At 45.6% G+C, this 26,275-nt stretch overlaps 1 protein-coding gene across 1 annotated transcript in view; it reads right to left on the bottom strand.

Annotated features, from left to right (window-relative positions):
- Positions 1–26,275, bottom strand: part of MYO16 (myosin XVI) — a 461,549-nt gene that overhangs the window by 98,752 nt on the left and 336,522 nt on the right. The gene's annotated exons all lie outside the window — the stretch shown is intronic.

Genomic DNA, 26,275 nt, shown 5'->3' with positions numbered 1-26,275 from the left:
GGGGGAAGAGGGGGAGAGGGGGAGGGGGGAAGAGGAGGAAGAAATAGGCAAGGATTTGCATAACCGCATGGAGTTGCGCTGTGCTTGTGATTCCCATGTGGAGCTGCTCTGGGAATTTAATGCCAAGAGGTAAATCACGGAAGCTCCCTGTTATTTCCTGTAAAATATCTTCGCTTTCCATCAACGTTTGTTGCAGCAGATCTGGCAACTTCTAAAATGAGTTCTCTGTTTCCTCAGAGCAACAGAGGATGGACGGGCGTTGCCTCCACATCTCCATCCACGGGCTCCCCGGAGCAAGCTCTGGGAGGCGCGTCCCCTCCCCCTGACAGCCACGCCAGGGCCACCCACAGGGCCACCCACATGTCTTCACCTCGCGGAGGAGGGTGCCCAGTGCCGCAGTCTCCGTGGGGCTCGTGTGGAACGCACACTGAGAAAACACACCCATTTCGAATTTTTCGGTAGCAGACACGTATTTCTTTCCTGACATCCTGGGCACTGCCACTGACAGCCGAGGACACTGGTCACCCTGGGTGAGAACGATCTCAATCCTGGTAGCCCCGCGTCACAGAAAATAAACACATCAACCTCAGCGACAGCCCTTCCTTCCCACACACAGATTTTTGCTCACGTATCAAACCCGCGGTGCAGGAGGGTGCAAACTAGCAGGTAACAGAGAGCGAGCGTAAAACTGCAGTGCCAGGGGCAAGCGTCCGAAGCGTCCTGCCCATCATGTGGATCGCACCGAGCGCGCTGAAGCGGCCCGCGGACGTAGTCAACCAGTTTTTTAATAAGAGGCAACAATGTGATTTCCTGCCCAGTACGCACTGGAGTTGGTTTCTTCCTTCCTTCCTTCCTTTCTCTTTCTCTCTCTCTCTCTCTTTCCTTCCTTCCTTCCTTCCTTCCTTCTTTCTTTCTTTTTTCCTAACTGGTCGTAGTGTGGAAGCTGCAGAAGAGACGAGGGTGCCTCCAGGGAAGAAGAGAAGAGAGAAAATGGGTAAACTGAGGTATGTGGGGGGAGGGCGGCGACTGGCATCCCTGTATGAGGTCCGCACATCAGTGAGCAAACACAGATTATGTTGCACAGCCTCTGAACGGTTCAAGGGTGACAGACTCGGGTTCCTGCAGCCTCGGGTTCTAACTTCGCAGAGAGCTGCTATGAGGCCCTTGGGCAGCCACCTCACAGCTAATCTCTCCTCTTGGTACGCCTGCCTGTGTTTTCAGGACGCGGCAGAAATTCTATGCTGTGTTTAAGGCATCAGTCTAGGGGCACCAGGATGGCTCAGTCAGTTAAGTGTCTGACTTTGGCTCAGGTCATGATCTCACAGTTCGTGGGTTCGAGCCCCGCGTCGGGCTCTGTGCTGACAGCTCGGAGCCTGGAGCTGCTTCAGATTCTGTGTCTTCCTCTCTCTCTGTCCCCACCCCACTGGTGCTTTGTCTCTGTCTCTCTCAAAAATAAATAAATATTAAAACTTTTAATAAAAAAAAGAAAGAAATATTTTGTGACAGGGGTGCCTGGGTGGCTCAGTCATTTAAGCGTCCGACTTCAGCTCAGGTCATGATCTTACGGTCCATGGGTCTGAGCCCTGCATCGGGCTCTGTGCTGACAGCTCGGAGCCTGGAGCTGCTTCGGATTCTGTGTATCTCTCTCTCTCTCTGCCCCTGCCCCGCTAATGCTCTGTCTCTTTCCGTCTCAAAAATAAACATTACAAAATTAAAAAAAAATAATAAAAGCATCAGTCTAATCCTTGTGTGTTGTGCCCTCAGAGTGTGTGAGCTTCCCGGGCGAGGGGCCATCTTTGTGGGTTCCCTGGTGTCTGCTAGGGTGCCTTTGCATACAGCAAGCACAAATGATGATGGGGGGCCAAGAAACTGGGCTGGGGGCTGGGGGTGGGAAGGGACATTTCTCACGCATGGAGAGAGCAGGGGTCTTTCCATCTGTTGCCTCCCATACTCCTCACATGCAGGAGGCCCACGTGGTCATCTTCTTTGGATCAGGAGACAGCCTCCGGCCACAGTCACTCCCCAGGTTCACACTGATGACCTTACGGGTTGAACTGCATCTCCCCAGAAGGGAAATGGAAGTGACTTTATTTGAAAAAAGAGTCTTTGTGGGGCTCCTGTGCGGCTCAGTCCGTGAAGTGTCCAACTTCAGCTCAGGTCATGATCTCATGGATCATGGGTTCGAGGCCCTCCTCGGTCTCTGTGCTGACAGCTCGGAGCCTGGAATCTGCTTCGCATTCTGTGTCTCCCTCCCTCCCTGCCCCTCCCCTGAGTGCACTCTGTCTCTCTCTCTCTCAAAAAATAAACATTAAAAATGACAAAAAAGAAAATAGAGTCTTTGCAGATGTCAGGCAGAGGACGAGGTCGTTGAGGTGGGTCAGGATCCAATATGGCGGGTGTCCTTATAGGACGAGGAGGCCACGTGAAGACGGGAACGTGAAGGGAGGAGTGTGACACGTGATGTGTGGTGGGGGGGTAGGTTGGAGGGTCGGGGCTACAAGCCGAGGAGTGCTGGGGGGTTGCTGACCACCCCAGAAGCAGGCCCGGAAGGCCTCCGCTCAGAGTCGCGGAAGGGCATCGCCCCCGGTCACCTTACCGTGGGTCCCCTAGCCGGAGAGAAGAACAGATGCCTGTCGATCAAGCCGCCCAATTTGGGGAGCTTCGTCACGACGGCCCCGGGACCCCGACGGAGGTGGTACCGGTGGGGGACGTGAGCCTGGGGCCGGGCGACCCCAGCGCAGCCTCTGTCACAGCCTAGGCAGGGACTCACGCGCCCCCCGCCCCGGAGATGCTCCCGGGCGGAAATGGAGGAGAGCGAGCACCGGAGACCGCGAGGTGGACCTGGGCCTGGTCAGCGGCGCACGGGACACGCAGGGAGACGAACTCTTGTGTCTTTGACCTTTGGGTGACTGGGCCTCTTTGATGGTAAACTCGAGCTCGTCATGAAACACAGCCCCATTCACGCGCTCAGGGAAGCCAGCACGTCCCTGCCATTTAGCCGCAGTTACACAATGAAATGAAATCACTCAAATTATCTTTTTATTCCCTTACAATGGTCTCATTCTGCAGCTCTGCTAATTATCGCTGAGAACGGAATTGACATAATTCAAGTATCTGAATACAGTATTAACAAGTCAGAACAAAGATCTTACACTTGGCGCTCCCCCCCTCATTTTATATTGTTCTTTTGACACCTAAGATAGTGTAATTCTGACATTCCGACTTAAAAGACAAAAACGTCATCTCAGACACAGTGAGGTTCTCAATCTTAGTGTAATTAAAACATCTTGTCTTTGGGAATGTTGAGTGTCATCCGGAGGTTTCGTCCCTGGTCTATCGCTGAGCCAAAGGAGGATCTCACAGAGACGTCAACCCAGACCAAGTGGGACTTAGGAGCTTGGGGTGGCTCATGCGTCCTGAGCGCAGGTGTGATGTGGCTGGGACTTCCATTCCCTAACCCCCCCTCGGCCTCTGTGGTCCCAGACGAGGTCACCTCGACCCCCTGGAGATCCCTGTATTCAGGCTGCCACCTTCCCTGGGTCTGAGATAGTCAGTTGACTCTACGATGCTGATGTCAAGTCTCCTAAACAGCCCCCTCTTGCTCTTCCTGGTCCGGGTGGAGGTGAATGACTGGGACCTAATCCCACACCCAGAGTGCAAGCCCGGGGCTCCTTCACCCGGGCTCATTCGGTCAGTCCACCGATTCTAGCAGCGATACGGACTAACTACAAAATATGGACACGGAATGCAGCAGGGAACAAGTCACATGAAAATTCTTGACATTCCATGGAAAAGGCAGAACAGAAACACACATGAGGAAGGATGGCAGACACAATGAGAGACATGGAGAAAAGTGGGGCAGGCAAGGTTTTGCGGAGAGCAAGTATCTGACGGCGAGCTGGGGGCTCCCTGGGGAAGAGGAATCCAAGTTGAGGGAGCAGAGAGCAAAGTCAGACGCCCCGAGCGGGGTGGTGCATATGACTGTTCAAGGAATCCGAGGGCAGCGAATGTGGCTGGGGCAGAGGAGACAGAGGAAAGATGCCGGAGACGGCCTCACAGAGGCAGGGATGCGACCACGTAGGCGACGCTGGCTTTGATCCTGAGAGCCCTGGGGAGCGCCAGTGTGGGCAGATGGGTCCTGCCATTTGACCCTGAAGAGTCACCGGAGCTGCAGGCCTGGGGGTGGAGGGCCAGGGGACTGCTCAGAGGCGCTTCCCACAGCCCAGGAGGGAAGCGGCAGACGTGGGAGGAAGTGGGGGGGGGGGCGGAAATGTGCGAGGGGTTCCCGATGGATGGCGTGGGTGCAAAGGCCGGAGCGGACGCCCAGACTCGGGGAGGAAACTGACATCCCCAGTGATGGAGCCGCCGGCAAGGGTGGCTGCCTGCCGGACGCAGCACGAGCCGGAAGGAGGTGGTCAGCGCAGCCGGGGAGGACCAAGGAGCATTCTGCAGGAAGGAAGCGTGGGGGGACCAAACCTCAGCCGGCGTCCCGAAACACATCCCCTGCCTCCCGGCTGCCAGTTGCTCCGCTGCGGTCAGTTTCACCGTCACGACCCTCTGCCTGACCGGGGAGGGCGGGCTGACCATCTAGGAGACGGCCGTTTCGGGGCCGAGTCCCCCGTGGCCTTGGGGCTGAAGCCCAAAGCTGTGTTCGACGCCTGTTTGCCTCGTTTCTCTTGGGAGCACGAGTGCTGACCTTCAAGGCCCCTTCCTCTAGCCAGCCCACAGCCTAAACGGTCAATGTTTCAGGGTGGGGTTTCACGGAAAGTTCTATCACGGTTACCGAAAAATTCTCCCACTCGCACGCTATTCGTGGAGTACGTTCTGCACTTCAACGATTCCAGTGCAAGAGGCTCCGCAACACGCTCGCACCATCGGGCGCCGGAGGACACTGAAATCGTAGCAGGCCTCAGGATGCCTGGCAAGATCGTGGCTGGAGGAGCCACGTGGTAGGTGGTATTCATTTGGGGGGGTCTCTGTATTCTAAGAGGGGTACCCTAAAGTCAGAGAGACGGACAGGAGCAAACTAGTTAGAAGCGTACAGGCATACTACTTGTCTTTTCCAAAGTGATCGTTCCTCCCACCTTTTAAGGAGAACTTTCACATCCTATTTCTTGCGAACCTGGTGATAAAAGAAAGCTTATAGAGTGACCACAGAGGTCAGGTTAAACAGAGTAGGGGCTCTAAGCCGACGACTTTAGGAAGCGTACCATGAAACAGTAGAACCGCTTCCTTAGAAAAATAGAAAGTGTGTGTATCAGGCTACTGCTTAAAAAACAAACGAAAAAACCTCAGTGCACTTGCTCTGAAATTGAGTGTCTGCTGAATAGTGACTTCATCTCTTCATGGCCAAACGCAATTCCTTTGTGAAAGTTTAGGTCCACAAGTACTTAATTCTATTCAGCGAATATGTATGGAGCACCTGGTATGAGCAGGATACTCTGCCAAGAAACGCACAGGCTGGCTAGACGAGCAAAGCAATGTTCTCGTTTTGCTGCCTCTGGTTCAATATACAGCATGATGTTTGGGGCCAAAATTATATCTAAGATGTGGTTTTCTTATTTCAAGACCTCATGAAATTTTCTTCTAATGGACATATTTTACTGACTTAATCAGGAACAACACAATGATGTTTGGGGAGCACCACTAACTTCATCCCTGGGGGATGGACTGGATAATCCACAGAGAGACGGACAGGATGTTTCAGGAGCTGTAGAGTGGAGGCTGGTAGAAAGAGGCAGCTGGAAGGGAAGGGTAGAGGAGGGAGGGGAAGGGCAGGAAGCAAGGCTGGGGCTGAGCAATTTCAGAGGAGCCCAGGGAAGGCGGAATCGGAAATGGGGTCAGAGTATAAATGTTAAGGCACGTCAACACCGAGAAAGGGTGTTGGTGGGCGACTGGGGAACCCAGAGCCCCGCCAGGGACACGGAAGAGGACTGAGATGGTATGAAGACACGAGCAGATGGCGGGCGGAACACAAGTGCTGGCTCACAGTGAAAATAGAAGAGAAGGTCAATAACTTGAGGGCGAAATAGAGCCAAGCAAAGCTTTTTGGGTGTTTTGTTTTTCAGGGGACAAGAAAGAATACCGGAGCTTGGGGGCGACATTTACAGAAATATACAAAGCCTACGTTATTTTGGGGTCCTGCTGGGTGGCTCCGGATCGTTTTGCTCATTCATTTCTCGCTCTGATAGGATGAGGCTGCGGTTTCTTCTAGAACCATTCCCTTGGTGTTTTCCCACCGGGCACGCTACCTGGCATGTTCTCCAGATGTGCAGCTCTGTCTGCGGTTACACAGGGATGCATTTCGCTTGCTGCACGCGCTTGCTGGGGCCGTTCGTTTTGCCCTACATATGTTCCCACGGCAAACACGGTGCAGGTGCGGAGGGGTGATTTTCTAGCTATTTGGGGCTAATTTCCAGCATTCAGAATGCTGAGTGGTGGCTTGGGTGTAACAGCTGCCTAGCAGAGGGACTGACATACATCAGGAACACGGAGAAGGGGACGAAGAGGAACTCAAGAGGGCTTGGGGGAGAGATAAAATCCATCTCAGCGTGGGGGCAGCGGACACGGAGAGAAACGGGACCCACAGGGACTGGATTTGCAGAGGTGCTTTCCAACCAAAGAGGAGCACTTTTATTTTCTTTTAAAGACGTGGAAGCAAATAGATCAAGTTGTTAAAAATCGTCGCGCACACAAAAATGTATCGTGCTCTCTACGCGTGTACATCCTGCCTCTTCCCAGGACGGGGGGCTTAACAGTTTNATCTGTCCTGCACTCTCTGCCCTGCGCTGCCACACTGCTCGGCAAGGGCGCTGCTCAGAGTCCCGTCCGGAGCCTTTTCTGGTGTGTGCCTGCCCGTCACTCTCCCTCGTCTTCTGTAGCTTCTCACGGGTCCTTCGCATCAAGGCTAATCAAACCGCCTCCGGCCTTCCCTCCTCTCGGCGCCTGCTGTGGCCTCCGCCTGGGGCCTGTCTGTCCGATCCATGCCCCAGGGCGCGTCACCTGTCTTCGCTCCTCAGTACCCACCACTCTTCCTGTATATTTACTGGAAGGACAGGCAGGGGGCATTGGCTGTACTTTGCAACAGCTTTTGGGTCTCCTAGATTGTGCAGGCCCGGCATTTGGACCTGAGCTGATTTTTACGTCTGCTGGGGTCCACATTAAGCTTATAGGTGTGCATCTAGATCCGAATAGGGCTCGAGTAAGAGGAAAAGACACTACGACAATCGCGGACCTCTTGTTTATGCCACTGGTCAAGACTGACTTCCCTTTTCTTTCCAAATGATGAAGAGGCCGCTGTCACCTTTAGAGACATGGACACGCCATTCAAAGGCGTGGTGGCTTTTCACGTCCCCATGTGCCTCCAGGCTCGAGAGTCCCCAGGAATGAAGTCCCTGGGAAGAGTGGGGAGGCTATGGGGGGAGCTGCTGCCTGGTGTCACCCCACACCCACCCCTGCTCTGCGGGGGGTGGAGCGGCTTTAGGGGCGGCATTAGGATTAGGGGCACCCCTCCCTCCCATGCTCGGTTCTCCGGGATTGGACACGGAACAGGGGCAGGGAGAGATGCAGGGAGGCAGGCAGGGGGGATGAACAAAGTGCCTATAAATTCCAGGCGAGATGACAGCTTACTGCACATCGACACTGACTTCTCCCAACGACCCCAGGGGACGTTGAAAGAGGCTGTGGGTCACCTTCAGAGTCGCTTACAGCAGAGCTGACGGCTAACCTGCTTCCACGAAGTTTCTGTGGGAGATGAGATAAAACACTTGCCCCCTTTGCCTCTGAGCCCGAAAGGATCAAGGTGGCCATTGTACAGGATCACGTATAAACGAGGAGTTTCAATGAGACACGACATGGAAAAGCCACGTTAGCCCCTTCAAGGCCACGTCGGGGTTCTCCCTCTCTCATCTCACTGCGATGGTGCCTGTTTCTTCTGTTACTATTATTTTAACAACACGATTATGTTATTACCTTCGTGTCATCACAGCCACAACTATGAGGCATTTATCTGTCACGCGTCTAAAACACAGCACCCCAAATTCACGTGCGACGCCTGGCTTCTACACCACTGCTGGTAGAGACCCTGGGAAGAGGGAGGAGGAGGCTGGGAGGAGGGAGGGAGCCCTGGAATTCCTGAGTCTTTTTTTTTTTTTTTTAATTTTTTAAAATGTTTTATTTATTCCTGAGAAAGAGAGACAGTGTGAGCAGGGGAGGCTCAGAGAGAGAGGGAGACACAGAATGTGAAGCAGGCTCCAGGCTCTGAGCTGTCAGCGCAGAGCCCGACATGGGGCTCGAACCCACGAACCGCGAGATCATGATCTAAGCTGAAGTTGGACGCTTAACCGACTGAGCCACCCAGGCGCCCCTGGAATTCCTGAGTCTTGACTGGACCAGCCAGAGGCCTGGGTGGAGACCCCCCCTCACCCCAAGGTCCCCAGGCTGACTGCAGCTCTCGTGCTGTGAGCTCTCAGAAGGTGGCGTTGTTGTTTTTAGCTACAGATGCTGCTGTGGGAACTAGTGCGATGCATGGCTGGCGGGGGGCGGGGGTGGCGGCGGCTGGGGGATCATGATGAGATGCATCTACTTCTGCTATAACCTCATCTGGAAGAGCTTCCTGTGCCTCGGCCTGGGGCAAAGCAGACCACCCTCCCCGAGAGCCGGCCTCATCCCAGGGCACTCATTCATGCCATGGAAGCGAGCCAGGGGGTAATACGGGAGGTGAGCAATAAAAAAGAATGCGAAACTCGACCTTACCTCCTGGGGATTTGACCCTGGCTCTACGCAGATAAAAAAAATGAATTCGGAGCATCTGCTAAGAATTTCCATGACAATACTCTCAAGTTCTCTTACTTTAAGCCCATCTCACTGGTTCATTTTAATCCTGCGATGCAACAACGTTCTGTGTATTCAATAAATGGATGACAGGGAGACCCGAAATTAGAAGTGGCCCAGTGTGAAACATACACCACGTTCCATTTCCCGCGCAGCCCTCGCAGCCCGTGACATTTATCTCAGCCAGATTTGTACTTGCTTCGGATACAGCCCTGGGGGGGTTTCTTGCATACGAGCCCCGTCCGTGCACGCACTCCAGAACCATCTACTTAGGGGACACTGAGACGGTACCCTTCTGCTGGACTGGGGTGGCAACGGGGCTGAAATAAATGCTCACAACAAACCACCCAATCCTGCTGCTTTTCCTGTCGCGACGCACGCCCAGGGGACTGAGCAGCACCCGGCCTACGCTGAATCTGATGTGCTGGCGTCCTTCCCCCTCTGTGCTTTGCAGAATTTACTGGCTCAGCCAGAGCTTGTATTTATCAGGTACAAGAACAGCTTGTTTAGTTAAACTGGAAAGAACAGATGTTCATTGGTTGTTCAAGCCTTTAAATGAGAGACCGCTTCAAGCTATGTGGTTTAAGGAAAATTGTCCCACTTCTAAAGCAATTTGCTTCTTAACCAACTATTCGGTGGGGTCAGTCTGACCACCTATCTTCTGAGTAGGGACAGGAAACAGAGGCTGGGTGATCCATTTGTTGGAAATATTCATTGTTCCAGGGGTTTCTCTCCCTCCTAAACAGAAGGCAGCTCTTTTCCTTGGAAATGGCTGAAACGTTTCATGGAGATTGGTACCCGAGGCCAGTTTTATCATTTCAGGAAGTCTATGCCTGTTTCGGACATTGAATTGAGTTGCTTACCACCATATGAATCTGCTGTTGAGAATGTCATTGCCATTATGACTGGTTAGCAGATCATGAAGAAGAATTACTATGATCTTCAGAAGAACAGTCTGGCCCTGCAACTAGATCTGACTATTTCAATAGTAATGAAAACATTCTTTCAAAGACCTGCTTTGAAAGCGTCTGACAGCCTTGAACGATGACTTGGGGATCAGTGTCTGAACCTAATTATGTTTGTTAATTTCAGAGAGTACCACAGTGACCCCAGAACAACATGGGTTTGAACTGAGTGGATCCACTTCTATGTGGGTTTTTTACAACATACCACGTAAATGTTTCTTCTCTTCCTTACAGTTTTTTAAAGAACATTTTCTTTTCCCTAGCTTACTTCATTCTAAGAATACAGTATACAATACATGTAACATACAAAATATGTGTTAATCAACTACTGATGTTATTGGCAAGATTTCCAGTCAACAAAAGGGTCTCAGTGGTTATGCTTTTGGGGAGTCCAAAGTTATACTCTGATTTTCAACTGCAGGGGGTTCAGTGCCCCTAACCCCACACTGAGCATGTTCAAGGGTGAACTGTAGTTATATTTTTAAAAACCACTTTGCTGAGGTATGGCTGACAAAAAAAGCCGTACATATTTAATGTATTTAACTGGATGAGTTTGGAAATAAAGATAAACCTGTGAACTCATCACCACAGTCCATGCCATAAACATACCCATCACCTCTGAAAGGTCCTCCCACGCTCTTTGGTTTTATTTGTTTATTTATTTGTGATAAGAATACATAATATAAGAGCTATCGTCTTAGAAACTTTAAGTATACAGTACAGTGTTGTCAACTGTAGGCACGATGATGTATCATAGATCTCCAGGACCTATTTATCTCATAGAATTGAAACTTCGTATCCTTTGACCTTCACCTCCCTATTTCCCCTCCCCCCAGGCCTAGGCAGCCAGCATTCTGTTCTCTGCTTCTATGCCTTTGAATTACTTTGCATTCCACATGTAAGAAGCTCACACAGTATCTGTTTTTTTGTGTTTCTACGAACCTCCATGTTCACCCACATTATTACAAATCGTGGAATTTCCTTCACTTTTAAGGCTGGATAATATTCCATTGTATGCAGATACTGCATGGAAAGTATTAATTTTAAAATACAGCCAACCAATACTTACAAAAGACAAAACAGATATTCCTGTGGTGACTCACAAAAATGAGCAGTAATCAATTCTAACGGGAACTGACTGAATCCAGTCATTTTGAGCCAAGAAATGCAAGAAACATACAGTTTTAAGGGCATATGATTAAAATGATCAAATTTAAAGTAAGGAATGGAATTTCTGTTTCTTTTCAGTGAGGGACTTTAAGTTGACATGTGCCTTTTGAACAAAATAACAGGGATGCTTTGATAAGAGTGAGGGATAAAACATTAAAAATTAGCATCCAGTACACTTACGTTCTGAGGGAAAATTACATGAGCACCTAGCTGTATCAAATCTTAACTATTTATTGTCACTTATTGTCAGTTTGCAATTATTCACTGGATAGATCCAAATGATAAAAAACGTATGATATTTGAGGTGGCTTAGCAATGCACGTTTATTATCATTCACTGATAGGTACTAATATTGCTAATTACAGTTTTAAATAAAAAAAAAGTCATTATTAAAATTGGCACTAACTATAACCCTAAAGGAACTAGTAACACACAAAATGCTCTGTCTCTTCATGTCCATTAACGTCACACACCTTTGACAGAGCACACACTTAGAAATGTTGGTGTGTATGGTTTTTACTTCTTACATTACTTATTTTGATAATTATCCATTAAAGTGAACACACAGGGCGGTGCAGTTGGTTACGCATCCAGCTCTTGATTTTGACTCGCGTTAAGATCTCATGGTTCATGAATTCAAGCCCTTCATTGGGCTCCACACTGATGTCACGGAGTCTGCTTGGGATTCTCTCTCTCCCTCTCTCTCTGTCCCTCCCCTGCTTGCGCACGTGCACACACACACTCTCTCTCTCTCTCTCTTTCACTCTCTCTCAAAAATATATAAAAATTTAAAAATGAATAAGTAAATAAAATCAAAGTCGACACACTGTACAGCACTTTGCTCGGACGAGAGGCAGTGGTGGACAAGACATTGTCGTGCTCTTGGGTGCCATCTCAACAGGATGCTGGCCACAGTCCATGGAGCCCTGGAAATTACTTAACTTTACAGAGATGTGATATTTCATTGCTTTTGACTAAGCTATTTCACAGCTCGGCAGGGCTAGAACGTAAGCCGTGAGAAACTGATTACAATGCAGATACTTCCTGTCCAAAGCAACGCAAATGGTGTTTGCTTCGCAGTGCAGATCAATTTTGTCAGTAGAGAGGGTAGATCTCCGTAAATCAGATTTTCTTTCGAACTGGTTTTTAACATCTTTTTAGTTTCCTCTTTCCATAAGGAGCTCAACAAAATCTTTGATATGCTTTATATGTTTATGATTATGATTTCACCTTTTTGAAAAATGACACTTAACCACAATACGCTTGGGGGTTGAGAATGGGCAGGGACGGGGGTGCGTTCTAGCAACAGTCAAATCCAAGTCAGTTCTTCATCCCAGCATGCTCTTCGATGTCTGCAATTCACGTCTCATTTCTCTACACATCACCTCATCGAAACATCATGTGTCAAGATAGCTAACATTTTCTATGCCAAATCCAAGAACTATTTCAGGGATTTTTCCTCCCGCGTACTTTTCTGTTTTCATTACGACCTGATCGCTCTGTGGCACGTGACCTCAGCGACTTCCCGTCCTTGAGATGGCCTCCCCAGTGCCCGGCCACCCCAGAGTCCCTCCCACGGTCCCGCCATGTCCCAGTCTCCCTTCACAGGCAGCTCCTTCATTCTGCCACTATGTGTGTGTGTCTGCCTCTCAGCCCTCGCTTCTGGCTCCCCGGCCAGGTCTTCCCTGAGCCACCGCGAACACACTCAAGGCTGTAACTAGTACTTGTGAACTAACGATTTGGAATGTGCGTGTCTGTAAAACACAATCATCACTCTCCTGAGCTGCACACCAGGATGGCGAACTGTCCCCCAGATGGCATGAAGTGACTTCCCAAGAACTCCTGAAGCCCCACGCGGCCACACCCCGCTCCTCCCACAGACTCCCCATTGATCCCACCCCACGGGAGCCGCCACGTGTCCACCTCCCCACTGCAACCAGGAGTCTGCCGAGGCTCGCGCGTCAACGCCTTCTTGTGTTACATCCTAAACATCAGAGATGTTTAGGACCTCTCTATCTCATTTACATTCTCTCTTTTTTTTTTAAATTTTTTTTAATGTTTTTTATTTATTTCTAGGAGACAGAGAGAGAGAGAGAGAGAGAGAGAGCGTGAGCGGGGGAGGGTCAGAGAAAGANTAAACATCAGAGATGTTTAGGACCTCTCTATCTCATTTACATTCTCTCTTTTTTTTTTAAATTTTTTTTAATGTTTTTTATTTATTTCTAGGAGACAGAGAGAGAGAGAGAGAGAGAGCGTGAGCAGGGGAGGGTCAGAGAAAGAGGGAGTCACAGATTGAAACAGGCTCCAGGCTCTGAGCTGGCAGTCAGCACAGAGCCCGACGCGGGGCTCGAACCCACGAACCGCGAGATCATGACCTGAGCGAAAGTCGGACGCTTAACCGACTAAGCCACCCGGGCGCCCCTCATTTACATTCTCTCTATCAAGCCTCAACTGCTTCTTGCTCAATCGCTGTGATCAACAGCGCCCTGAAGACACCTGCCTTGCCCTGTCCACTCCATTTTCCACATGGTTTTGGTCAATATCCTTCAGGGACCACCCCCATCTTCAGCATGCGCACTACGCAGTCCTCCATGATGCCTTCCTTTGTCTTTGTCTAGTTGAACACCTCCCAGCCATGAGGCTCTCACACTCCAGCCACACTAGAATGTACTGAGCTCGCCCTTCTTCCTCACTGCTGTGCTTCCACACATGCTTATGTGAACAACCGACTTTTGAGTTTCTTCTGGTTAATTCTAAGTGGTCTTCAAACCTCAGCTCAATGCCATCTACCCCAGATGAATCCCTTCCCTGGAAACCTACACTGCCTGCTCTACATACTGTCTGCACCCCCTTTGACCACATCGCTCCACTCTGTCACTTTCTATGCCACTGGCTTCTGAGACAGAACGTTCTATGCATTCCATATTTTCACCCCTAAAGTATCCATAGGGTCTGGCGTGTTGAAAACATTCAACAAGTTATTGTTGAGGGAGTAGGCAAAGGAATGAGAAGAAAAAAAGAGAAAGGAAGTGGAATTTTAATGATTATTTAAATATTATTTTATAGAGGAGTAGAATTAAACCTATAATATTCGTGCATAAATAAGTATATTTATAAGGCAAATATCATTAAATACTTTCTAAAATATTTACTGCTATTTTAATAATAACTCAGGGGTGTCATTTTTCTGGTGACCATCCCCTTCTAACAACATATAAAAACCAGTGACCATACTATAACCTAGCCTATTTTATGAGTCACCAAGATAAAGTGCAGAATTCCAGAGCTAGCCATTTCTTACTTTTATTTCTTTTTTAAAATTTTTAAACATTTATGTTTGAGAGAGAGAGATAGAGCACGAGTGGGGGAGGGGAGAGAGAGAGAGGGAGACACAGAATTTGAAGCAGCTACAGGTTCTGAGCTGTCAGCACAGAGCCTGATGTGGGGCTCAAACTCATAGACTGCGAGATCATGACCTGAGCCGAAGTCCGCCGTTTAACAGACGGAGTCACCCAGGCACCCCTCTTACTTTTATTTCTAACATATTAAGGGGTTTGACCACTTTTGTCTTTCTGGAGCCTGGTCACCCTCTGCAGCTGGAGGTGACTGGTTTGTTACCGGCCTGAGGCAGGGAGGAGGTGTGGCTGGGTGGGCTCTCACAGCAGGAGGGAAGCAGCAGGTGCAGTTGAGGTTGCGGTTGTGAGGAGGAGGGATCTTCGATGCAGACCTTCCTCCCCTCCAGCCACTGGGCCTCACCGGCTCTTCCCTACCAGTGCTCTCTTCTTTTACTCACTGCTTCAGAGTTTTTTAAAGATTCCTTTTTCTCCAGATGCTACACATTCAGATTGAATAATATTTTTTTTTAAAGTCTGTGGCCAATTTATTTAAAAAACTATTTTAAACTCTCTAAAACCAGGACTGCTGAGTAGGTGAACTTCAGTGAAAGTGACAGAACAGACCAACTTCAAGCCTACGATGACAGGCAGGGCATAACACGTACGCTACTCAGGATGGTACATCCTGTGTGTGAGCAGGGGTCTCTGGTAGAGAAAGGAAAAGATGGAGATGACAGCTTCCTGGATTCAATCCCAGACCCTCCACCTCTTCCTCAAATCGGTGCAAATATTTGCTGTAATGACGCTGCCCCTGGAAACTCTTTCCCACTGCCCTAATCACCACCTCCCGGGTACGATGTCCGTACCTGCACAGGGTTTATAAGAAACCTGACCTTATGAAACATTTAAGCCAAGTATCTTGCTCACCTATGCTATTCTTGGAAGTGTTTCTGGCCAGCATTAAGTGCTGACTGTCCTTACAGCGTTCCGTAGAAGGCATGGAGTTCTTGACCCTGGTCTCCTCCTTTCCTCTTTTCCCTCATCTCATTATATCTTTCAAAAGTTCTTTATTAGCAACACGCCTTGATCTACATGGGTTTTCTTCTCCCCAGCACCCTCGGTGAGTCAGTCCCTAATTTAGAGATACTGTGGACAATCTGCGCTCCTTCTATCTGGCTCTCTCTTCTGCAGAAACTCTTTTGGTCCCAGTTTCCATTGATTTCATATTCCTGTGGCTTTTCTGGTGCCACACTCTTTGGTTTGCATCCACAGCCCCACCTATATGCTGCTGACATTCAAATATACCTCCTGAATAGCCATCCGCTCTTGGGACCTGAACTCCCGGCATCCAAACCAGTCCCATTCTCTTCCCTCTGATACCTGCTTCTCCTCTGCTAGTCCTTATGTCAGTTACGGGTGCCATTCCTCAGGCTGTCACCCAAGCTGGACCTCTAGGAGCCATCCCCAGTCCTCAGCTGTCTGAAGCCCCCAAGTTCATAGTCACTAAGGGATATGACTTTCATGTTCAAAATACCTGGCTTCTTATATCTGTCTTTCCAGCCCATTCAGTGCTCCACTGGTTTGATTTCAGCTTTGATCACATTCACTAAAATCCAAACTCTACACAGCTGCTGGAAGTAGTTCTTAACTGGGGGTGGGGGGAGTATTTTTCCCTCCTGGGGAATATCTGGCAGTGTCTGGAGACATTTTGGGGCATCGTGATGGGGGTGGAGGCGGGGAGAGTGCTCCTAGAGTCTGGTGGGTAGACCTCAGGTATGCTGCTCATGTTCTACAATGCAGAGGTCAGCCCATCAAAACAAAAAATTATCTGGCCCAGAATGTCAAGGGTCAAGGTTGAGAAATGCTATGCCTGGAGATCTAACTCAGGGGCGAGCAAACCTTTTCTATAAAGAGTCAGACAGTAAATGTTTTAGGCTTTCTTGGCCATAAATTCTGCATCACAACTACTCAACTCTGCCTTTGTAACATGAAAGTGGCCAAGGACCATGTGCAAACCAACAGGTGTGGTCTGTGCCAGCGCCACTGTATTTAATAAACAAGTTGCTAACTGGGTTTGGACTCTGAACCATAGTCTGCTGTCCCCTGATCTTGCTTAAAGGAAATTGAAACTACATTATTTTACTGCTTTTAAACATTTAATGCTTATTAGCTGCAGGATAAATGCCCTGTTTTGTGTCCTAAAATACACAGGTCTTGGCTTTCCTTCTGATCATTTTCTTTGCTTGTTCTTATGTTGCTGCATAAGAACATCTTTCCTCAGACACCTTATGATGCTCCTTGTCTCTTCTCTTTATTGACGTTAACTTTACCCAATCTCTTCCAGAGGTCTCATTCCAAGGCTGAGATTTTCCCCCATCACCTCCATCAACAAGCTTACTTCTCATCATTGCTCAAGACTCCTCTAGAAATTTCTGATGATCACTTCCAACTGGTAGATAACAGGCTTTACTTCCAGGCTCTGATGACGCACGACAGCACCCTGAGGAGTCCATCCCCCCAACTCAACAGGGAGATACTCTGGACTCAGGCAACTCTTACTCATCTTTGTATCCCCAAACTCAGACTGGCCACAGCCAGAAGGCCACAGGCAGTCTGCAGGAACTGAGTCTTAAATCTAGTGAATGACTTTTATAAGCAACGTCTTTGAGCTTTCAAGTTTCCAGGGCTTTAGAAACATGTGAGCAAGATCGAGGGTAAGAAATAAAATAAGATTTTGAGGGTAATAAAGTACACTATGCATAATATAACATCTAACTTTGTTTGATTTTATTTATGATTGCAACTTTCCTTAATATTAAATACTTGAATAAATAAGTAATGTGTAAGAATCTCGAGGAGAGACTGTATAAGAATAAATAAGAATCATGTGTGTGTGTATGTGTGTACACACACACACACAAGCTCGTACCATTCAAGGCCTATCTTAATCAGGTCTTTTTTGTTTCTTCGAAATAGATAAATTATTGAAACATTATGTATCTACACTCTAGCTATATCTATAATGTCCCTGACCACTGAGATGGAATGACAATAAAAATGTTGTAAAGGTCAGAAGTATTTGCTTAAATCTTAATTTTTTGAGCCTGATTTGTATAAACGTCTGATTAAATGGTTATAGCAGTATTTGCAGGGAATGCCTGTTATAAAGATTTCTGATATAAAAGTACTTTTTAAAAAGTGTTCTCATTACTTATTAATTTTTGGAATGTCTTAAGAATTTGCTGAAATCTCAGGGTTTAACTGTGTTCAGGCACCGGGAGATCATCAATAAGAGAATAGGAGATTTCCTGCTAAGTCTTAAAATTCTACTGTGGGCAAAGCAGGTGGCACTTTTTTCTTGAGCCAAAGAATTGTTTTTGGCATGGGATTGAGGGCAGAATGTTCATAAGCCTGCTCAGAATCCCATACATAAATATGCATTTCTGACCATTTTGGTCATAGAAACGTCCAACCCATGAATTCCCTAAGAATAAGAATGAAAGTCATCAGCTTCCTGGACAGTTTCTAACGTGCTTAATTTTAGCTTAATTAAAATCCCATGCACGTTCAAACAAATATAGTATTCGCCTCCACTTCCTATCCAAAAGTCTTGTCTAGCATCATCATTTCATAAAATACCAGCTGCTCTATGTTAATTTTTATACAGAGACACAAGTCTGTTTAGGAAAAATTAGTATACATAATCTGAATAATCAAGGGAGAAAAGTGTACCATTATCTAAACTATCAAAATTATCTTTAAAAAAATACAATTTTTCAAATGATACCATAATTTTAGGAAGTCCTCTGCTTTAAGAATAGATTATAGGTGCTCACAGGATAGCCCAGGAACAACTTAAAGATAAAGTACCCATCTAGTAGGGAGCTCAATATAAGAAAATAAATTCACAGATAACTGCTCTCAAGTCAAGATGGGGGAATAGTGACTGGTCTTACCCTCCATCCTCAAACAACTTAAAACCTGATAACACAATGGCAATGGTTCTCAGGGCACTGAGAACCAGATGGCGAAGGTAGTGATCCCTGAGAGACAGGAAACAAAGGAGGTAAGCCCTAAGGCCTTCCAGTTTACTTCAGGAAGGAAGATTCCAGACTGTGGCCTAAAGAGTGATCCCAAATGAAGCCTGATGATCTCCTCGAGTTGAGGAGATGGTCCTGGAAGATGAGGGATGCCACAGTTGCTTGAGTTCACAGAGAAGGTAGTCTGAGAAGAGAGAGCTGCACCAAGAGAAGATTCCAGAGACCTTCAGAGCCCCACTCAAGTCTCCAGCAGAATACTGTTAGTACGTGCAGGTGAATAAACTATCTAAGTCCCAGAAAAGAATTACCCAAATGGAGGAGAGGAAACCATCCCAGGCCAAAGATAAGAATGAAGCAAGGCTGTTTCCATCATCCAGGGCAAAAAATTCCACAATTTATGGGGCACTAAATAGAGATGTCAACTTCTACACTACACACTGAGCCCTACACTATACTCATCTGGTTCCATCTAGCAAAACATGAGAGCAAACCCTCAAAAAAAAAACAAACAAACAAACCCTATTTCCAAGTAATTTAATTATTTTCTAGACCAAATTCAAAAATATTTGTAGAAATACAAAACTACATACCATCTGAAAAAGTAAAATTCATAATGTCTGGTATTCAATAAAAAAAAAAATTACCAGGCATACAAAGAAAGAGGACAATCTGATCTATAATAAAGAGAAAAAGCAATCAACCAACATAGACCCAGAAATGTCAGATAATGGAATTAGTAGACTAATAGATAGTAAAAGAAAGGTAAAATATGATAAAGGTTGAAGGATTTTTTAAAAATCCAAATTGAATTTCTTTAGATGAAAACTACAGTATCTGAAGCAAAAGATGCATTGGGTTGGAATAAGTGTGGATTAGACATCACAGAAGAAAAGATTAGTGGACCTGAAGACACAGCAATAGAAACTATCCAAAATGAAACAGGGAAACAAGGCTAAGAAAATAATGAGCATCAGTGATCTGCGGTCATCAGTGATGAGCATTTGTGGGACAACCTCACGTGTCTAATACACATATAATTGTAGTATTTAAATTAGAGGGGTTAAAAAGGGTGGACAGAAAAAATACTTGATGGAATTATGGACACAAATTTTCCATATTTGATGAAAACTGTAAACTCGTAGATCCAAGCATCTTGATGAACCCTAAGCATAAGAAAAAGGAAGAAAACTACACCACAGTGCATTCTAGTCAAATTACTCAATGCTAGGAAAAAGGAGAAAATCCAAAAAGCACACAAAAAGAAAAAAGACAAATCTTGTACGGAAGAGCAGTTATGAACGAGAGCCAGTTTCTTCTTGGAAAGAGTACAACACAGAGAAGTAATATCTTCAAAATACTAGAAGAAAAATGTGTCAACCTAAAATACTTAGCTCATAAAAATAGTTTTCAAAAGTGAAGGTCAGAATGTACAACACTAAGAATGAACTGTCATGTAACCTACAGAATATGCATGATGATAAAGTGTCAATGCAGGTTCACTGACTGTGAGAAGAAATGTGTGAACAAATCATATTCACACTCAAAAATTCAGAGAAATTTAACAAAACTCGGCTGTGGAACGTTGATAGCGGAGGAGACTGTGCTTGTGTGGGGGCAGGGGTGTGTGGGGAAACTCTATTTCCTAATCAGTCTTGCTCTAAACCTAAGAGTGCTCTAGAATGTGGTGTATAAAAATAAATGAATTAAAATGTAAAAAATGAAGGTGAAATCTGTATATGATGCATATACATACAGCTTGGAGGTGCGCCATGGGCCCAAATAAAACTTTATTGTGTCACTTTCCAGAACTCCCCCTCCTACCCAGCCTCACTAGGGCTTTTGTGTTGCCTGGATGTCCCCTTTTCTGTCCTCTAGCCTGACGTCTGGGACTTTATTTACCCCTCTTCTCTGGGCACTCCTGTGAGTGAGTCTGCATCTGGGGCTGAGCTCCAGGCTGCCAGAGAGGAGAGCTCAATAGGGCTTCACCCCGGCTTCTTGGGATCACTAGTCTTTCGACTGGGGAAGAAGGCTCCCTTCCTCAGAGGCTCCCGCCATGGGATTACTCAGGATGGGCACAAGAGAGGGAGGGAACTAAAAACACTGTATTTCCACACATTTGGAGCTTTATGAGTTTATATCCTGTCCCTTGAGCCGGAAGTAGGGCTTCTCCTGGAGCTGTTTCTGTTTGTACCAGTACTGAATTCTGGGTTTAGAGATGCCTAGATTCAAGTCCAAGGGATACTCAGGAAAAAAGTGGTAAACCCACCATCAGCTTGATGGTGCTGTTTAAATAAAGGTAAGTTTATATTAATTGCTTATAATAGAAAAAAAGTTTCATATTGCTGATCTAGAACTTCCACCTTAGGAATGGATAAAGAAGATCTAAATAAACCTAAAGCAGGTGGAAGGAAAGACATAATAAAGATAAGAACTGAAATTGGGGGTGCCTGGATGTCTGAGTTGGTTAAATGTCTGACTCATGATTTTGGCTGCGGTCATGATTTCACGATCGTGAGACTGAGCCCTGCATGAGGCTATGCACGGATAGCACGGATGCTGTTGGGACTCTTTCTCTCACTCTCTCTTTGCCCCTCCCCCCACACTGTCTCTCTGTCAAAATAAATAGATGAAGCTCAAAAAAAAAAAACAACAACCAGAAATCAATGAGATTATTTGAACATAAAACAATAGAGATTATCAGAATCAAAAACTGGTTCTTTGAATAAATAAACAAAATTAATAAAAAAAAAACTCTGAGAAAATTGATAAAACCCTAGATGTGTAAAGAAAAAAACAACAACAGAAGACACAGTTATCAGTATCAGGAGCAAAAGCAAGCATGTTGTCACAGACTTTGTAGATATTAAAAGTATAGGGGCGCCTGGGTGGCTTAGTCGGTTAAGCGTCCGACTTTCGCTTAGGTCATGATCTCGCGGTTCGAGGGTTCGAGCCCCGCGTCGGGCTCTGTGCTGACTGCCAGCTCAGAGCCTGGAGCCTGTTTCAGTCTGTGACTCCCTCTCTCTCTGACCCTCCCCTGCTCACGCTGTCTCTCTCTCTCTTTCCTAGAAATAAATAAAACATTAAAAATTAAAAAAAAAAAAGTATATAGGAGAATGATAGAAACAGCTCCATGTAGATACATTTGTCAATTTGGATGAAGTAGAGCTATTCCTCAAAAACCACAAATTACTAACATCCAACCAAGATAAAATAGGAAACATGAACATGAATAGCCCCAGAATATTCTTTATAAAATTTTTAAGTGTTTACTTATATTGAGAGAGAGAGAGAGAGAGAGAGAAAGGGTTTGAGGGAGAGGCAGAGAGAGTGAGACACAGAGTCTGAAGCCGACTTCAGGCTCTGAGCTATCACAGAGCCCGATGCAGAGCTCTATCTCACAAACTGTGAGATCATGATCTGAGCCAAAGATGGGCGCTTAGCAGACTGAGGTACCCAGGTGCCCTGAAGAGCCCTAGAATATTAAAGAAATTGGATTCAGACTTAAAATCTCTCCAAATAAGAAGTTTCCACACCCAAATGGTGTCACTAAGCAAATTCTACCAAATACTGAAAGAAAAATTGGTGCCTTTTCTACACAATCTTTTCCACAACACAGAGGAGAGGCCACAGTCTTGGGAAAAATATTTGCCAATGAAATATCTAATTCCTATGTGTCTTCAGAATCTACAAAGAACTCTAAAAAACAATTAAGCTCAATGGAATGTTAGGCGAGATATCTGAATAGGAACTTCAGCAAAGAAGACATATGGATGGCCAACACACCCACAGAAAGATGCTCAACATCATTAGTCACTAGAAAGAAGTAACACGGGGCGCCTGGGGGGGTTTCACTCAGCTGAGCGTCCGACTCTTGAGTTCAGCGCAGGTCATGATCCTAGCAGACCTGTGGAATCAAGTCCTGTGTCTGGCTCTACACTGAGCGTGAAGCCTGCTTGGGATTCTCACTGTCTCCCTCTGCCCTATCTCCTCTGAGCGTGTTCTCTCTGTCTCTCTCTGTCTCTCTCTCTCAAAAAGAGAGAGAAAAAAGAAAGAGAGAGAGAGAGAGAGAATCACGATATCAGCACACATCCAGAATGCCAAAATTGAACTGGCTGATCAAACCAAGACTATGTGAGTAACCGAGTTCCCACACCCTACTAGCGGGAATGCAAAATGCTATGCCCACTTTGGAAAGCAGTTTGGCCGTTTCTTAAAAAGTTAAATGTATACCAACCATATGTCTCAGCCATCCCACTCATATTTACACCCTCAGCTCTGCCCTCCAAATGAAAATATGACCATACAGAGGCTTGTACACAGAATGTCACAGTGGCCCTACTCGTAGTCACCAAATGCCAGGAGTCACCAAATGCTGACTACCCGTCAACAGGTGAGGAGCCTACAAAAGAAGAGGACTCCGTGAACTGCTGATACACACGACTCTATGTCCAAGCATCAACGCCACTAAGCTGAGTGAAAGAAGCCAGACCAAAAAAAGTACACACTTTATGATTGCGTTTGTATGATATTGCAGAAAATGAAACTCATTTATAATAAACAAAAGCATACCAATGCTTGCTTGGGGATGGAGAAGCAGGGGAGGCCAGGACACCAGGGACAACGGTGATCTTCAGTGGGGTGACAGGTTTGTGGAATGGTTTCCAGGATGTAGGTTTATATCAAAACCTGTCATTTTATAAAAACCAAAAAAACTGGGGCGCCTGGGTGGCTCAGTAGGTTAAGCATCCAGCTTCAGCTCAGGTCATGATCTCGCTGTTTGAGGGTTCAAGCCCCACGTTGGGCTCTGTGCTGACACCTCGGAGCCTGGAGCCTGCTCTGGATTCTGTGTCTCCCTCTCTGCCTCTCCCATGCTCATGCTCATGCTCTGTCTCTCAGAAATAAATTAACATTAAAAAATTTTTAAAAAACAGATGTATTTGATTGCATGTCAATTATATTTCATTAAAGTTGTTAACATTTTTAGAAATAAATGAGCATTCATAAAAAGAACTCAGAGAAATGTAACAAAAAAAAAATCTGTTCTGGCTGTCTACGATAGGAACCAAAGTACTCGCTCCTTTTGATGTTCGGTTTGCATGTAAGTAAATGCCAGAAGAATATCTACTCTGGGTGGAAGAAAGCAAGGAAAATGGATTCAGAGGAAGCGAGCGGCCTGAGATGATGAAAAGGTGGCTGCTGGAGGGCTAGAGTGCGTAATACACATTCTGACAGTGTATGATCAACAGCAGAGCCACTGAATGTCAGTCATTGGCATTTGATGTGTTACATTTTTGATGCTATAAGTGTATGTAATGGATACACTTAAGGTTGTAGCCCTTTCTCAATGGGATACACTGAAGGGTAGAAAAAATGTTATTTTTTCATGTGTCTATCAGTTTTTCAGAGCAAGTTGGTCACAGTATGGTTTAGTCCGTTAGTGAGAGTTAAAGGACTATCCACATCCTCAATGGCCACATTGATTGTATATGACTGCAGTTGTGCTAAAAGTATATGGAAATACATATCTGTATAGGAAAATACGTATCTCTATATTTTATTGTAGGCTTAAGTGGATACCTCTTATCTCAGAAGAAGAGGACCCACTTTAAAATGTACACTAAAAAAATTTGGTTCTTAATATTTTTGAATGCTTCGAGTAGAAATCATCAAATTTAGACTCCACAGTTATGATATAAAGATATATATACTCTTACCCAATATTTAGCCATCATAAATGTAAAACAAATAGAAAATGGAAACCTGTTTTATACAAACAATAGATTTGAATATCTTAGTCTGCAAGAGCCTTCAATTAGCTGGTGCAGCGAAGAATTTCTTCTACACAGCTATCGATGAGAGGAAAGAGGGTCAGACTATGGGGAGAAAACAACAAGGACAGTGTTTAAAACTATAATCCCAGAACATGGGAGACATTGTAAAACGTCGTAAGATGTTGTCATTTTTGTCAATTTTCAACATTTGTTGTTTATCTGCAATTTTAATTTAACGGGGTGTCCTTCACTACTGCCCACGCCTCAACGCAGCCATCCATAATTTTTTTTAAACTCTGTAAGTCTACTGAGCTAGCATGGTTGAGAGGCACTGATTTGAAGAATTCGATCTAGGGACGCCTGGGTGGCTCAGTTGGCTAAGCATCTGACTCTTGATTTCATGTCAGGTCATGATTTCAGGGCCTCATGATCAAGTCCCACATCGGGCTCCTCACCGTGTGCTGGGCATGGAGCCTGCTTGAGACTCTCTCTTTCTCTCTTAAAAAAAAAAAAAGCAATTTGGTCTGAAAAATGCTTGTGGTGTGTGTGTGCGTGCAGAAGTACACGTGTGTGCACTTAGTAACAGGCTTTACAAACATCAGCAAATGCGTAAAGAGTAAGTGCATTCCCTGGAAAATTCCCAGTGATAACCTGAATACCTTGTTAATTATTTCAAAAATAGCAACATAAGTTGCCATGTACCAGGCCCCATATTAGGTGTTGGGGACACGATTAAAAATAGGAGACTGGTATGTGTCACTAAGATTGTATCTAAATAAGACCATGGGAATATATTATTGTATAATGGGAAGAGAAAACTTTTCTTTATTCCAAATCTTTCTATACCAATAAGAAAGAGCTGGAATGAGAAACATGCCTTTGACACTGCATTTCTAAGGTACGTGATAGCATGTCATGTAGAAGCTAACCATTCTCAGGGGACATGTGTCACCAGAGCACTCACGAAGACAGTCCAACCTGTCATGTGGAGCTAGAGCACCTGCGAAGCAGGAAACATGACTGGAACACAGATGTTCAGTCAACCACCATGAACAAGGGCGCTGGCTTGGGGCTGTATCAGAATGAGTACCCTTCATTTGGAGCGATGGCCAAAGCATAATAAAGAACTAGAAGTCAACATATAAAACTACCTAATGAAATAGTGCTGAACTATTTAGTTCCTGTGTGGGAAGAAGATCATGGCGTCAATGTTGATCTTGACATTGTGGAGTGGCTGGTATAGAGAACAGATTATTCTGAATCCACAAACACACCTCTTACTGGGACAAGACCAGTCAAGCTTTTAATAGCCTGTGTAATGACTCTTTTGATAATTCTCTAAAAGTCAATCTTGAAATGATGTGTAGGACATGTCTCATGGAAAATGTACGGATATAACTTTCTTGTTTCACTGTCTTGTTAAATAATTACGGCTTTACTAAATCTAGTGTATAAATGATTGCTTCCATTTCTCAGCTTTGTAGAGGCCTAACAGAAGTGACTTCCAAAGAAAGAGGGCATGTATTTGATGAGTGCCACATTTGGTATTCTACTTCCTCCAATGGGACTCTGATTTTTACTGCCATGATGATCACAATGGGAAAGAAGTCACATCGCCCCTTATCTCTAGCTGTCTGTCTTCTGAGATAGTTCAAATTATTCCTAATTAAAGATTTTTCCTCTTGAATTCCTCACTAGGTGCTTTGATAATTTTCAGGTCATTCTGTAGGGTTCATTTTTCCCGCAGATTTCATTGTTTTGAATATATGATGAATTCCTTCCTAATATAACTTATCCTATTTCTCCAGCTGTGGGGAGAGTAGCTGAGGCCCTATACAGAAATATGCTGGGACTTTTATGTCAGAAATGGAGAGATTTGTAAGAATGATGAAGTTTAAAAATATCACCATATTTTGAAAACTATCAGTTTTTAAAACTATGGGTTTCTGAACAATAAGACAAATGGCTTTTATTCCAAAGTTGAATATATTTTGCTAAATGTAGAAATATTTATTGCATATAATATAAATACTTACTTATTAAAATGCCACAAAAATAAATCTTCCAGTTTAGTAATTGGGTCTTACAGTAACATAGGTATAGTATATTGAAGTGAGACCACAAAGTGGGTCAGCTCTAACTGTAAATTACTTCGTTAAAAA

Source organism: Crocuta crocuta, unplaced genomic scaffold, assembly GCF_008692635.1.
Source record: "Crocuta crocuta isolate KB4526 unplaced genomic scaffold, BGI_CrCroc_1.0 scaffold31, whole genome shotgun sequence".
Classification (NCBI taxonomy): domain Eukaryota; kingdom Metazoa; phylum Chordata; class Mammalia; order Carnivora; family Hyaenidae; genus Crocuta; species Crocuta crocuta.
Note: the sequence above shows the minus strand (reverse complement) of the source record. Positions and strands in the feature narration are given on the sequence as shown.